Genomic DNA, 16,229 nt, shown 5'->3' on the forward strand with positions numbered 1-16,229 from the left:
GTCGACCACCCAACCACACCTAGGGCCGGTCGTGGTTGACGAGGATGTGTGTATCTGATGTGAAAATTTGTGTGTTTTAAGTCGGTTTATTATACTAACTACCAATTTGGGAAATTGGTCCAATAAACTCATCCTTAAAACAATGTAGCTTCAACCATGTAAGGAGTTACTGTATAGGGTCTGGGTAAATTGACCCGACAATTTATTTTTTTTTTACTTCACATGTAACCTATATTACAATTTTTTGACCGGCTACTAAAATTTTTAAAAGTTAGACCATCAAAGTTTTTAACTTATGAAAGATGAATTTAACTGTGGCTAATTCTCAAAATAGTCCGTAACCATGAGAGAGATTCCCTTAATAGTCTAAAATTTTTAAAATTCCCCAAAATAGTACATGGAAACCTATCTGTAGCGTGATATTGATATTCGTGACGTGGAATTTGAGTAGCCAATCACAATCTGACACGTGTAAAGGTAAAGTGAAAGGAAATCTGTCTTCGCCGAGAGTTTTCAACCCAAAATCATTTTCTCAGAAATTCATCTCCTCCGACGCATTTCATGTGAATTTCATCTTTTTTTGCATAAAAAGAAAAGTTGTCAGAAAAGATGGATTTTGTTACAAATTATTAAAATTCGATGGTTTTTTAATGAAAGTTATCTTTTTTTTGGATAAAAAGAATAGTTGTCTATAAAACTTTTTTGAAAATAATATCCACCACCCACCACCACCATTCACCACCACCACCCACCGCCATCATCCACCACCACCACCACCACCCACCACATTCTTAACACTTGTCATTTAATCCTCACATCAGATTTTTAAACTTTTATAAAAATCATCTGAGGAGATTAAATTCATTGGGAAATTATCGTTTTTTTAACTTTTTTGAAAATCATCTAATAAGACTAAATTCATTGGAAAAGTGTCGTTTTTTTTCAACTTTTTTGAAATTTCTCGTATGAGACGAAATTCACCTGAAATGCGTCGGAGGAGATGAATTTATGAGAAAATGATTTTTGATTGAAAACTCTAGGCGAAGACAGATTTCGTTGAAACTTTCACGTTACCTTTACACGTGTCAGATTGTGATTGGCTACTCAAATCTCACGTCACGTATACCAATGTCACGCTACAGATAGGTTTCCATGGGACTATTTTGGACATTTTGAAAAGTTTTGGACTATTAAAGGAATCTCTCTTATGATTACGACTACATGGCATAGACCACATACATAATATTTGTGCTAAAAATTGCTTTTCTAATAAACTTCTTTAACAAATTAGGGTTTGTTAATTCTTCAAGGTTGCAGACTAGTTTAACAAATCAACTATAATGCTGTTTATCGAATTAGTTCTTTTAAGGTTTCGTTTATTTTGTGAAATTACCACAATTTGAAATGGGATTTGGATTTAATATCCATTCGAGCATGTGTTAGGCTCGCATATGATGGAAATGGAATTGGAAAATATTCCACTAAATTCTATCAATTTAAGGAATTTAGCATTCATTCACTATATGGATGGAATCTTAAATTGTCCATTGGAATGCATCAATATAACCAAAATACACATTTTTTTTCCTTGATCAGCCGCCTTCTAGTATTTTTTTCATGTTTTCTTCACAACTAATCCACATAACCGTTTATGATTGAACCAAAATCGAAGAGCTTCCTCAAAATCTTGTCAATTTGAAGCAAAATTAAAGGCACTAAACCAAATCAATGAGCCAAATGGATCATAACAAGGATCAAACCTTGTAGGTCCCAATACAGATCCGAATTCACGATTCGATTTTACGTGTAAACCATAAGTGCGGAATGCGTTTGCCGTGCTAATCGACGAACGATAACGACCAATAATGAAGACAAGATGTAAATAATAATGCGTTGAAGCTAGATTATAAATTTTGGCAGAGTTTCGTTACAATCAGTGAGTGTGAAAATGTGTTCTTGTCTTATACGCCTAAACATGTGAGCTATTTATAATCTAAGGGAGTCATATGCTGTAACTGCCACTATCTCTCATTCGCCTATATAAACTTGCCTCCATATATTAATTTGCTTAATAAGTAAGAAAATGGACTCCATATCACTTGTATGTCTTGATACGGATTCGAAAACACGACTCAATTCTACGTGTTCACCTTAAATGTGCAGAATGTGTTTAAGGTGCGAATCCACGAACGGTAATTACCGATAATGAAGACAGGATGTAAATAATAACACGTTAAAGTTCGATTATAAATTTCAACATAGTTTCGTTACGATCCGTGAGTGTGAAAATGTGTTCTCATCTCATACACCTAAACAAGTGAGCTATTATAGTCTAAGGGACTCATATGCTCTATCTGCCACTAACAACCTCTCATTCGCCCATATCCACTATCCAATTTTCTGCATATGCTCGTTTGATTATTAAGTAAATGGACTCCATATGCTTATTGTCACACCCCAATTAAAAGTGTCGAGCACGATGGATTGCAAATAAACATATGACACTATTAAAGTGAATAATTAAACATTTCATTTCGTAAATTCAAATTACAACTTGTTCAAGTACACAAATATAACTAAACAAAGATAACAATAGCACAATGTAAATTATCCAATTAAAAATACCCTAAAGGTATAACTAGATGATAAAGTCTTCTTTCTTCATTCAATCTATAATCAAACCTGTAGCAATGTATAAAAATAAAGTTTTTCAACACAAAAGTTGGCGAGTAACATACTAGTTTTTTGATATATATATATATATATATATATATATATATATATATATATATATATATATATATATATATATATATATATCTATGAGGCCAAAATACACAATTTATATGTGGCAACTAAAGATAAAAACACAACAATTGCGGTATATAAATCATAAGTAAATAAGACTTATTTTTAATAGGTAACAACCATATTACAAGGAGGATGTAAATGAGGCCATATTCTATTTGGCATAGTTAGGGGGCGTACGATCATACTTATTGAGGCACAACAAAATAAACACTTCGTCCATATGAGGCATATAACATCAATCGAGCAAGTTCATGTAAGTAACACATAATCTAGAATTGTGGTTTTGAGGATCAAAGTATTAAAACATTTAGTCTTTGAATATGGTTATCCAAGCTAACCCCAAAATATAGAACGAGAACGGGGAGTGAAACTATTCACTTGGAAAGACGTTGAGAAGATGAACCCGAAAATTTGGTTTAGCACCCCCGCCCTAGATTAGCAAATGCTTGAATTAATATTTATCTTGAGAAATTTTAATGTAAAAATGAAATGACAAAAACAAAATAAAAATCAAAGCTTAGTCTTTGTGTTTTGGGATTTAAAGTTAAAGTGTAAAACTTAAGGGTATGTTTGGTTGGAAGTAATGGAATGAAGAGGGAATGAAATGAGAGAAGGAATTGAAAGAATAATGGAATGAAATAGATCATTACCATTCCTTTGTCTTGTTTGGTTAACCTATGAGAATGAAATGTATAATTACTTTATGTTGTTTGGTATCCAAAAATATTTGTAAGAATGAAATAGAAATAATAAAAATATTTCTATCCTAATATATATATTTTTTACTAAAAAAAAGAAAAAAAACTGAAATGGCGACGGTGGTCGTAGCTCCGACGACGAAAATGGTGGTGGTGGCGGTCAGGAGGGGGGGTTGTGGTGGTGGGGGGTGGCAGCATTGGTAGTGGGGTAGGGTGGCGGCGACAGAGGTGGTGGTTAGGCAACGACAGTGGTGGTGGCGGTTATAGTCAGGTGGTAGCGCTGGTGGTAAGGTGGTGGTGGCGGCGATGGTGGTGGCAAAGGCGGTGGCGACGGTGGTGGTCAAGTGGTGGCGATGGTAGTGGTGGTTGTTGTTAGATGGCAGTGATGTTGAGAAAGTAGGATGAGTGAGGAATGGAATGAAAAGGGGGAGGGGCTGGGAAGGAATGGTTTTGATGGAATGAGATTCCATGTTTAATGGATGATTCCATTCCATTGAGCAACCAAACACCACTTTTTTCATTCCCACGTAATGAATCATTTCATTCCCCCTATCATTCCTACATACCAAACACTACCTAAGTGTTGAAACAAATGATTTGTAAGATAACTAAAATACACTGGAGTTTGTATATCTATTGGTTTTACTCCACCTTTGTTTAGTAAATATGTGGGAATTGGTTTAATGAAAAAGTGCACGACCCATTGTTAGATAAACACCGAAACGAGGTTTTTAACGAGTGTTTGATTTAGTTGGTTCGGGTCTTGTAATGTCACCAAATCCGACCTGACACTTTCGAATGATAAATAATATTGAGCTAACTCATATAAGTCAGAAGTTTAACTAAGTTAGAAGTTTTATTAAGAAAAACTCCAAACGTTAACGTTGAGCGAGTGTTTGGTTCTATCAGTCCAAGCTTAATATAAGACCTAGTTGGATCCGACATGCCAAGTATTTCAATCTTAGCGGGATCGACTTGAATACCATTCACATTTATGACATGCCCAAGAAATTGTACTTGGTGCAACCAGAACTCGCATTTTGAGAACTTGGCGTACAACTTTTCGGTTCTAAGTATTTCAAGTAAGGTTCGGAGGTGAATTTCATGATCAACCTTAGACTTAGAATAAATAAGTATGTCGTCGATGAATACGATTACAAATTTATCTAAGTAAGGCTTGCAGATTCGATTCATCATATCCATGAACGCGGCTGGCGCATTAGTAAGTCCAAATGGCATAACGGTGAACTCATAATGGCCATACCTTGTTCGGAATGCGGTTTTCGGAATACCCTCGGATTGGACTTTGAGTTGATGGTAACCAGAACGAAGATCAATTTTAGAAAAGAAATTTGCACCTTGGAGTTGGTCAAAAAGATCATCGATTCAAGGTGTGGTTAACGGTTCTTGATTGTGACTTTATTGAGAGCTCGGTAGTCGATACACATACGCATAGATCCATCCTTCCTTTTGACGAAAAGTATCGGCGCTCCCCATGGTGATGAACTTGGTCGAAAGAACCCTTTCTCGAGAGGCTCATCGAGTTGTTTCTTTAGTTCCTTCATTTCAGTTGGAGCAATACGATATGGTGCCTTTGCGATCGGAGCAGTACCGGGGATAAGTCGATCCTAAACTCTACTTCACGATCGGGAGGAATTCCAGGAAGTTCATCAGGAAAGACATCGGAAAAGTCGGAGACTATATGTACGTCCTTTATCTCTTTTGGTTTGGATTCTTCAGTGATGTAGGCCATGAATGCTAAGAATCCTTGATTTAAACATTTGTTAGGCCTAATCATGGAAATTATGCTAACTCGACCAGCGTCTTTGTCCCCTTCAATTCGAATGGTTCGTTTATCAGGGGCTTAAAGTTCGACAGTTTTTCTATTGAAAATGATACGAGCATGGTTGTTGGATAGCCAGTCCATACCAAGTACAATATCAAAACCAGCAAGATTCATTGGTAAAGTTTGAATGAGCAGAATATAACCAACTAAAAGAATTTTCCGTTTTCAAGAGCTTCGGAGATTTTAACTATTTCGCCACTAGCAGTCTCGACGCTTAGAGTTTTATTTAGTTTTGTTGAAGGTTCGTTTAATAGACTACAAAATCTATAATCTATAAAACTTAAATTAGCACCCAAATCAAACAAAACTCTAGCATAGGTGTCGTTGACTAGAAACGTACCGGTGATGGTTTCCGGCATGTCAGCAGCCTTTTTCGTGTCGAGAACGAAGACTCTTGCGTTTCCCTTTTTGTTTTGACCACTTCTACCCGCACCAGTCGCGGGTTTATTCTTGGGACATTCGAAACTTAGATTCCCCATTTCCTTGTAGTTGTAACATGTCATTTTCTTCTTCCAGCAATCGGCCGTTGCGTGGCCAGGTTTTTGACATGTTTCACATACAGTTGTTGAAGAAGATGAAACGTGTCGGCATTGCCCTCGTTGGCGCTTTCTACAGATCTTGCAAAACGGTGCGTTTGAATTAAATCTAGTTCGGCTTTGATTTGCACCCTTTCCTTTGAAGTGGGCGCTTCCACCTATTCTCCCTTGATTATTGATCGTTGACACCTTCTTGTCTTCCTCTTTGTTGCGGATAAGGCCGCCCATTTGATAACCAGTTAACTCCATCGCAGAATCAGCAGTTTGAGGAAGATGAGACCTCACCATATCGCGGATTTCCCGCGGCAATCCCCATATATATCGCGTAACTTTGTTGGACTTAGGGTTAACCAGCTGGGGAACCAGGAGACAGTACTCATGGAACTTCGTGTTGTACTCTCAGAGGTTTGTCCATGGTTTAGAAATTTGGATTGGATTTGGTCAGTTCATGCATTGGACAAAATTTCGCCATTAACATCGCTTTGAATTCTTCCCATGAAAGATTGTACAGTACTTGACGTCCTTTGCTTAATATCAGCGTGTTCCACCATTCCAACGCTTCACCTTTGAGCATTTGTGCGGAGTACTGTATCATCTCTTGATTCGAACACTTGCTTATAAAAACAATCGATTCCATCTCCTTGAGCCATCTAACACTCGTGATTGCTCCCTTATCTCCATGAAATTCTTTCGGCCAAAATACTTGAAGTCTTTGAACGAACAACCTCTAATATTCAATTTCTTAAACTCTTGACGGATTCCACCATCAGCGTTTGACTAATGGACACTCTCCTCAACATGGGATGGTTTCAGACGGGATTTAACGGATTTACGGGAGATTTCAACGGATTTAGAATGCTTAGATTGAGATCTAGCTTCAGATTCAGCCCTAACGGTTTCTTTTATCATTCTTTGAATTTGATTCATGTATTTATCGGGAATATTTTCTTCTTGTTCTTTCTCAGGACCTTTCCCTTTTTCTTTTCTTACTTCATCTTCTTTTCGAACATTTTCATTGTTATTACTTTGTTGAGACATTTTATCTTTTCAAGTTTTCTTTTTGTCTGAAATTTTAACACAATTTATTTTATCAAACACATATGTTATTTTATTTTATTCAACATATGTATATATCATATATGATATATACATAAATTATTACATCACATAGACATATATACATCCATACTTGATGTATATATAATTATTCTTATCCATACATAACATATATCACAACAAGGTTACAAAACACACACAGCTCTTTCCCACTCGTTCTTCTTCATCTTGTCAATCCTTGATAACTTCTTGACCATCTTCGTCATTTTGTTGCATTTTCTTAGAATGTTATCTCCAATCTTCTTCTTTTTCTTCTCATCCACAGCTATCTTCTTTCTCAAGTCATCCGTTTCATGCATGGCTCGGTCCAAATGCTCCCCCTGTGACTGAGGGATCTCATTAGGATATCTGTATCTTGGCGGAGGGTCGCGGTAACCCATCATTACTACATCATAGTGGTTCTTCGGGTCCGGACAGGGAGATACGGTCATATTAGATGAGTAATTGAAGAATGCCTCGACAGCTTCGTTTTGTTGGCGGATTTCGTCCGCTTGTTCTTCCTCCGTTGGTATCGTGCCTTGGTAGGGTGGAAAACTTGATGACGACTTGTTTCGTAGTTCTTCAAGATGCTGCACATAAGGATCGACAGAGCCATAACTTGGGTTTTGAGGAGAGAGTGATTATTCCATTGGTGTCGACTCTTCATTTAGGTTCTCAGGATATTCCTCTTCCAGGTCCTCTTCTTCTTCATCAGGTTCCTCTTCCTCCATCAGTTGAGCAGTCTCTTTCACTATCGAGGGCATGCGGAAACTTTTATAGGGCATCATCACTCTCATATTAGGTTTGCGGGATGGTCCTTATTCATTGTTGGGACATGAGTCAACAGAGTCAAACGTAGAGCTTCCAGTGTACCATCTACGTTGGTCAGAATGGCATTACATCCAGTCAGATGAGGGAGATCTTGGTTCCTCCTTGATCGGTCGGTTGGAGAGAAAAGCGTATGATGGGTGAGGATTTGGTGGCAGGTATGTGGAAACACCGGTTGGGTAGTATGGTGGAATCTCCGATGGTTGATATGTTGGGACTTCGGATGGGTGGTACATTGGTATACTTGGCGGATATGGTAGCTTGAATGCCTTGGGGGTTCACTTCTTGGCATGGGTGGACTATCGGGTAAGTTTATTGGACAACGCTCTGTTTCGGGGGAATATATCGGCTTAGTGCAGTCAATGTATTGATCTTGGTTGAAGAAATCCTCATAATAATCTTCGCTCATGTTATCCTTCGGTAGAGGTTCAGCGATTCCAGCCTCCTTTGCTTTTTGTACAAAGTTATCCATCATCTTCTTGAAAGACATCTAAATAGTTGGGTGGTTTAAAGTGAGGAGGGTAAAGAAAATGTTTACTAGCCTATCTTATCCCTATTTCAAATAAAACAAGTAATGAAAAATATCTTTCCTTTACTTGGATCGAAGCTTAGGTATTATCTTGTAATACCTAGTTCGCTAAGATCGATGGCTCTGATACCAACACTTGTCACACCCCAAACCGCGGCCTAGGTGTATGACACATATGTTGGTACCACATTTGTAAATAAATCAGAGTTACGGTTTAATAGCAGAAGTCTTTCATTAACATGTGGATTTAAATATAATATTTACAAATATAAAAGACGGGATATAAGAGTTCTCGTTTAATGTTTCAAGATTACTTGTTTTTAGTTTACAAAACCACCATTCATTTTATAATAAGTTAAACAAAAAGATCCGAGCCATCGGATATCTTGAGCACTTCGTTACTCCAGGCCCTAACCTTGATCACCTGCAAAATGTTAAGAAAATACGCCAGTAACGAATGCTGGTGAATATGCCGACGCTAAAAAATATTTTCTTTTACTTAATCACCCCTCGAGACTACCTATGTATCGGCCCATCGTGGCTTAGAAATAATCAAGTTAAAATAACACAATTCATAAACTCAAGTGTCTACACTCGGATCCCCCAGCAAACACCGCAGCGTTCGACTAGTTGAGTGCCTATATGTATACACAAGGTCATACTCCCGCAGGCAGCGTAATTGTGACCAGGTGTGATGTGCCCATCACATATGTAAGGATCCAGACAAACGTACACGATAGCCTGAGGCCAGTGTTTATACCCTTGTTTATAATGTTTTAGAGACACTTAGTCTCATGTAAACCTTTTTCATTTACATGTTGACTCGTTTGAAAACAAGTATGTAAAGTTAGGGCCTATTCACCTTTTTCAATTTGGATCGGCTTCAAACACCGTCCGAAGGTCTTTCTCGTTGCTATCTCGCACCTATAGTACGAGCATAACCATTTGTTAGTCGGATATACAATCCGGCTTAAGACCTTTAGTCTTTTATAATCTTTACCTCGATGAACCTTTAGTTCAAAATCTCTTTTACTTTAAAACCTTTAGTTAACAAGTAATATTATAAACCTTTAGTTTATTTTCATAAAAATCCTACGTTTCTTCTATTCTAAGAAACGTATTCTTTTCTTTATTATTTAAGAATAGTTATTATTACTTAAATAATATTTTCATAACAAAGAATCACATATATAATAATATTCATAATTTCTTTCTTTTACTTTTCTTTTTTATATTTTCTTTTATTTTATCGAGGTATCGAGTATAACCTCGACTTAGGGTTTTAAGCCTTTTATAATATTTTATTATTATTTTATTCGTGCATTATGTCTACCTTCGCTTGGCTTACACAAACCCCAAATACTCGAGCATCACCTCAACACCATTTCACCTTCTTTGTCTTCTTGCTCAACTCTTTTTCTCGTCCCTCTTCCTCTTGGCACGCAAAATGATGAACACCAATACTTCACCACTTGTCGGCATGCTTACGAGACTAATCACCATAACGACGGGAATGGAAATCTCCTTCTTGGTTGGTACGTTGGTGGAAAGTGGCACAAGACTCGAGGAAACGTTGGCACGAAAAACGAGGTAATGATCGAGGGTTGGCACGAACTTCGAGGTGGATCGAGGGTATGTGTGTAGGATTTTAGAGAGATGTTTTAGAGTGAGAGAAATGAGATGATTTGGTTGCAAAAGTGAGATCCCGACCTTGCTATTTATAGACAAAGTCAGGAGGCCCATCGCGATACGTGATGGCCCTTTGGCTAGGCCCGTCGCGTATCGAGACGTAGCCATGGCCAATCACCTCGTAGACCTGCCACGTGGTGACACATGGAAAGCGTTGCGCCACGTGGCGGGCGTGCGACCACGTGGTGACACGTGGCAGACGTTGTGCCACGTGTAGACACGTGGCATGCCACGTGCTCAGTGTGTCAGACAACCCATCGCGATACGCGATGGGTTTTCCTTCTGATCCATTGCGTATTGCGATGGGTCAGGAAAACCAGAATTTTCAATTTAAACCCTAAGGTTTGGATTTTGACATTTTTTGGTCCTTTGACTTTTGGAAACTTGATGATTTGAACCTGATATTTTCACGATGTTACACCTAAGCACGACCGTGACTTGGACTTTATATACGGGACATCTCCAGTACTTCAATTGTTCCACACCACTACATCGAAATTTCACCCTATTAGGCTATGTGAACAACCTTTGGAGCTTGTCATCTCTCCATAAATACTTGTAGTCATAAGTAGGAAAGAAAAGAAAGAGAAACCCCAAGAAACCTTGTTCACCATGATCTCTTCCATGATCATTGCTTGTAGATAACTTAGTATGGCCATTCTTGGATATGCTTCTTACGTTATTTGGGTCAAGATAAAGCTTAATATGAATTAATAGTTTATTTTAAGTAAACGGACGTGTTTATGTTCTTGATAATGCCTCTACTCTTTTCTTTGTTGATGAAACAACTATTTTAATAATTTAGTATTTAATCTTGTATGTATTCTTGATAGGAAGTTGTGTGAAGCACATTATTGTACCCATGGTTTGTTAAAATCCATGCACTAGTGTAGGGATCCCATGTTGGGACACCTAGTAATTTCCGGTTAACTTCGTCAAAACATAATGCGTTATCTCACACGTCATGCATAACAATTACATGACACATCAACAAGTCACACACATACAAGTCCGTTAGTACGCGTTGATGATTAATGTCAAACTAGTTACGTTAATAACGTGTATGATTCAATTGTTATGTGCAATGTGATATATGTTTACATGACTTGTTCTTATATTTCTTATAATGTTAGAATTAATAAAAATAAAATTAAAAGCCATCGCGCTACACGATGGGTGTTGGCCTCACACGGTTGCGATACGCGAGAAATTAACTAGACGGGAAACTTTTTATAAAACCAATTTTTGAAAATCCTAGAGTCTCATAACTTTTCAAATGTGTCTCTAACAAGAACACACACACCATGGGGCAATTTGGGTGTTCCTCGGGATTTATAAATATTACTCTGTATCAATGAAATCTCATCATCCATACATAACGAATTGATGTGGTATATTCATATCATACTATATGAACAGTAAGAATTAGTAGTCTTATTGAGACTAGAACTCATAGGGAAACAAATCGATTTATGGATGGAATCAGGTATGCAGTATTTACAGACAAAAGTATTCGGTTATTGGGGAAAAATCAATATACTTCTAATGTCGAATCAGGATCAACTAGGACAGAAAAAGATCATAGATTTCATATGTTAATCATAACACGTAAGTTATTAACGTTTAATCATGGTTTCTGGCGTATCTCTTGTTTTTCCTTGATGAAAAATCCTTGCTTTCCAATCTCTCTGTGGAATAAATCATACGTGTGATGATATGTTTTTGTTAATTGATCAATTCGAAACCCTAGGTATGATGTACATGTTCTTGTATGTGTTTAGGACAATAACAGACAGATTCATACATGCTTATTGATTGGTCTACAACATGATGATAACTGATTATTTTTTTTATCAATTCTTGATTCCATGACGTTTTACTTTGAGTTAGGGATGGGCAAAATCGGTACTGGTACCGGTACCGAAATCGGTACCGATTTGGTACCGTCAGTTCCAAATCGTAACCAAAGTTTTGAGTTTCGGTACCGGTACGGTACGGGACGGGATCGGTATTTCCCAAATTTTTACCTTCAATCCCGGTACCAGTACCGAACCAAATATTTTGGTACCGGTACCAAGAATTCGCGATTTTCGGGACTGGGACCGGTCGGTACCGGTACGGTCCCGATCTCATCCTTACTTTGAGTCTAGTTTCCAAAAAGCTATAGCTTGCAATTTTTTTATGGGTTTTGAATAGCTTTTATGATTTTACTAAAACATGTGTCAATATGGGAAAGGGTTTTCTGACCTTGATTCCCAACATCATAATGATAACGAAAAAGCCAAATAGGTTGGTTTCACTTCTGGAAGTTCATGCTTTGATATGGAATCTAACCCAACTGGTCTTGCTTGATTTTGTTTAGTATTGTGGCTAAACCAATCCGATACCTTTTGTGTGAAATATAATGAACTGTTTGTACCTATCTGTAGTGATTGAATTATTGTGGTTATTATACGCAAGAGAAAGTTATTATAAAAATATTTTTAGAAACCTAATACACGTATGCTACTGTGTAGGGATGGAAATGGGCTGAGTTCGGGCCGGTTATTGCTAATCTCATACCCATACCCGATTGTAAAATTTAGTCCCATGCCCAGCCCATTGCCTATCGGGTGATTAACCGTCAGATATTGGGTATAACCGCTAGTTTTTAAAAACAATTCATGTTAGGATTTTTAAGATATTTTTTTAACATTATAATTATTATATGTATTTTATATTTATATATGAACTATTACAAATTAAAATATGACACATTATATACATATGACCATTATCATAAAGAAAACAAATCACTATAATGTTTATTTTATGTATAAACTTGATAAAGTATAAAAAATCTATAGCTTGTATACCTGTCGGGCTCGGATTATTTTGCCATGATGTTGTACTTTGAGTCTAGTTTCCAGATCGCTACAGCTTGTAATTTTTGAACGAGTTTTGAATAGTAGTTATGATTTTACAAATACATGTGTCAAGGCTATTACGGGAAAGGGTTTTCTGACCTTGATTCCAGACATAATAACTTCATAATGAAAAAAGCCAAAATTGTTTGGTTCCACTTCTGGCAGTCCATGCTTTGAATTAGGAATCTAACCCAATTGGCCTTGCATGATTTGGTTTATTATTGTGGCTAAACCAAACAAATATTTTTTGTTGCGAAATTTGATGAACTATCTGTGTCTATCTATAGTGATTGAACTATTGTGTTTATTGTATGCAATAGAAATTTATAAAAAAAATATTTTTAGAAATCTAAGACATGCATACTGTGGTAAACTTTTCATAATTTATTTCCACGATTTTCTTGTGTAATAAAATACAAAATTGCAGGCTAAAATTTTTCTTATCAAAACAGAATCTTTTCATGTATTTTTGGTGATGATATGCTTTTTTTGTTTGGCCAATACGTGATTTATGAAATATGTTAGAACTACTTTTCACTTGTGACATTAATATATTCACGAGTGAGTCGTCGGGTCAAACATGCTTGCATTGTAAGTCATTATGTGAACTAGGACATGACATATTTGGACACTTGGGTTTGTCAATTTGCATGAACACACGCTTATAGCTTAACTTGTAATAGGTAACCGTTAGCGGGATGTCCAGTTTACACTTTTTGTTTACTTTTAGCACGCAACTTTAAGGTGAGTTTCACGACCCCTCTCTTTTACATACTTTTCCTTTTGGGGGAGAAAGTATGCCAACAAGCATTTTCGTTGATCTGTAATACTGTATATCACATGCGTACTATAGTCCATACACTACCAAGTTAAATTCCTTACATTCTCAGACCGTGGGTATACGGGGTATAGCGAGAAAATTCGGGTAGTACTACTGGGTTTGACAAAACCCACTCGGGACGGGGAGTCGCCATGTGTGAATTGTCCAAACAACTTACGCAAGTGTTTTTGGTAGACCTGGTAAGAAGGCAAACAACATACACAACAGTCAGTTTCGGTTTCGAATGCTATGAGTAGCATGTAACATGGATGAGGAATTCACTGATATACTTTGATTGCATTGTCGATACTTAAATACTTATTTACTTACAAACCTTTGAACTCACCAACCTTTGTGTTGACACTTTTAGGCATGTTTTTCTCAGATCAATTAGGATGCATTATGGTTGCACGGTTTCGTCAAACATCTAAGCATGATTTTCGGTTCATAAAATGTTATGCCTGGGCACCTAGTTGCGTACTTGTGTTTTGAACTTACACTTGTTTTACGCTTCCGCATACACAACTTATATCGTAAATGTAATTTTCTCATTATTAATAAGTAATATTAAATAATATTTTTTCATTATTAAATGTTTGTTCAGTATGACATGTGACTAGATTCCGGTATGTCACGCACCTCACGATAAAAACTCTGTTAGTCGTAATTTAAGGGTGTGACACATGTAGATATTAATCTATTTGGGAAGTTGGAAAGAGGCACGCACTTATGACCTTTATCTAGTTATATTTGGTAATTAACAAGTGGGAACGAGAGTTAAAGAAAACAAAAAGCATTAGAAGACTCAATTTAAAAAAAATGTTTATTTGAGCTTTAGTTATTAGTTTACTAGGTTATGTACTCGTGTTTTACACGGGTTGTACAACTTAAATTTTGAAGATGATAATTTTTGATAAATAAAGTTGAATAATACATTAAGTAAGTACGAAGTTAAATTATAACTACTATTCACAAACTTAAACATAAATCATAAATCATAAATCTTTAAATACTTCTTTCGATACAAAATTAGATAATACACTAAATATATGGTAGCAACTAAAGTAAAATAGTATTATGAGAACATAAACGGTACAATCGATACGAACCAACCATCAATAGAAGAAAACGTTCGATTAGTTGAAGAGTGTACAGTAAAGGAGAATTGATAAGGTTTTGATCGACAAAATTTGGATAGAAAGAAAGATATTACGGTTATAGGTGAAAAGAAGGCGGGTCGGGTTCAATTAAAGATCCACGTGTTTTTAACAATGTACCCGTTAAATAATGAAAATGTTTAGCTTATAAAAATGTTTTATAAATAAACCTAATGGTTTAAAAAAATATAAAATACGTCTTGTAAAATCAATTAGAGAAATCATTAAACAAAAAATATATATAAAGAACTTTAAAAAGTACGTATAATTAATAGGAGTGAGAGTTGGAAATAAATAATAAGAATGCATAAGAGAATGACATGTGACATGAGAAAACTTTTATTTATTATTTTGTATAGATTGATTTGTTACCAAGTCATAAGATATTAGTAATTTTCCATGAGTGAACATTAAACGAGTCAACCAAAACCTCGACACAAACAATGACCCGATTTTAAGTGTATCTGGCACGGACATTACACGAATATATATGGGTTTGATTTGGGTTTTCATATTCAATCTGTCAACTCAAAATACTCAACATGTCAGCCTAACACGATTAACACATTTTTCGTATTTGACAAGCAATATGTATGAATGTAGTTGTTCTAACTTTTTTCAATTTTTTATATTAAATTCCATTCTAAGGTACTAAAAATAGACAAGCATTTTGTTAGATCATATAGATTACTTTATTTGGTAAGCAATATGTATAAATGTTTAATAAGTTTTTCCAACTTTTTACCTTTTTCTAATAAATTCCGTACCAAGGTACTAAAAATAGACAAAAACCTTGTTTATATAGATTATGTACGAAAAAAGACAAAACACTATTTGTATTAGGGCTAGTCAAACAAGTTTTGCCGTCCGGAAGCATGACTCGTAAAGTTGTGGTTGGGCTTTCTATATTTCAGGAAAGGCAAAGTGGGCCCTCTAAGGCTCTACCTTTTCATTTGTCAATGTTTGTTTAATGACTAATGAATACAGCTCAGTTAACCGGGGTAATCCAGTGTTAAAAGACGACCTTATACATTCACGTTTGCATACAGTGCTAGTCATTAGGTAGTCCAAACTCACTGTCTCCTATTCTGAAGAAAACCCGGAACCACCTGAAGGTCCACTAAAAAATATCGATTGAGATAAGATTTAAACTTGAAAACTTACATCATCCGACTTAAATCTTCACTTCTCCCAATACATGTGAGAAAGCTCGTTGCCCATTTGTCATCGTTTTAAATTGAAGAAATAAAATCTCTCTTTACTTTTAAAAAGTTAATAGTCTTAGATACTAATAATAATAATTATTTTACATTA

This window comes from Bidens hawaiensis, unplaced genomic scaffold (genome assembly GCF_021521415.1).
Source record: "Bidens hawaiensis isolate Kalapana, Puna unplaced genomic scaffold, B.hawaiensis_p1.1 tig00073339_1, whole genome shotgun sequence".
NCBI classification, from domain to species: Eukaryota; Viridiplantae; Streptophyta; class Magnoliopsida; order Asterales; family Asteraceae; genus Bidens; species Bidens hawaiensis.